This window comes from Perkinsus marinus, assembly GCF_000006405.1.
Source record: "Perkinsus marinus ATCC 50983 genomic scaffold scf_1104296935948, whole genome shotgun sequence".
NCBI classification, from domain to species: Eukaryota; Perkinsozoa; order Perkinsida; family Perkinsidae; genus Perkinsus; species Perkinsus marinus.
The window spans coordinates 1-716 of NW_003214285.1; the positions used below are offsets into that span (position 1 = coordinate 1).

Genomic DNA, 716 nt, shown 5'->3' on the forward strand with positions numbered 1-716 from the left:
AGACTCTTGGCCGCGGGATGGTTGACGACGGTACGTCCGAGAAGGGATTCAGATGTCCCTTTACAAGTATCACAGGAATACTCAGTCACTACATAAGTGATATGCACCGCTAGTCTAATGGTTAGGATATCTGCCTTCTAAGCATATGGTCCGGGTTCGATTCCCGGGCGGTACGGTTCGTATCAACGAGAGAAGGGTCTCTAGACTATCGTGGAACAGTTGTGCTCAGCACGTCAGGGCGATACAGGAGTTTGTACGCATGAGCAGCTTGGCGCAGTGGATAGCGCGTTGGGCTCATTACCCTAAGGTCCCTTGATCGAAACAAGGAGCTGCTATTCATCACAATACACCTGAGATGGTTATTAAGCTGAGAGGTGCAGCTTACCGACTGCATAGATCAGTCTTACCGAAAAATTTCCACTAAACAGAAACGGTGTTTTCGTACCATTCCGTGCGATTGGCCCAACCGTGCCAGTTCAGGGGGAAAACAACGTCAATAAAGCCTTGTCCGTGCATAGAAAAGAGCTATTCACCTAGAGTAGAACTCCTTGCAGGAATGATGAATGACCGCCCGGTACCTCAGAACGCGTTGCGGAGATGAACCAACAGCCCAAATTCACGAGCCGCCGCATGCGGTTTCAAAATGTGCTTGCAAGCAGGAACTTCGATGTCACGAAAAAGTTGTGCAGCTTGTGCCGAGCTAGCTGTAGTATGCG

The 716-nt window shown here is 49.7% G+C and overlaps 2 non-coding genes across 2 annotated transcripts; both read left to right on the plus strand.

Moving 5' to 3' along the window:
* The first annotated feature begins 103 nt into the window (after window positions 1–103).
* On the plus strand, window positions 104–175 carry Pmar_PMAR028593. Its single transcript has one exon. It is a non-coding gene; the product is annotated as a tRNA-Arg (tRNA).
* An 87-nt stretch (window positions 176–262) lies between these two features.
* On the plus strand, window positions 263–335 carry Pmar_PMAR028594. The gene has a single exon. It is a non-coding gene; the product is annotated as a tRNA-Met (tRNA).
* The last annotated feature ends 381 nt before the right edge of the window (window positions 336–716 follow it).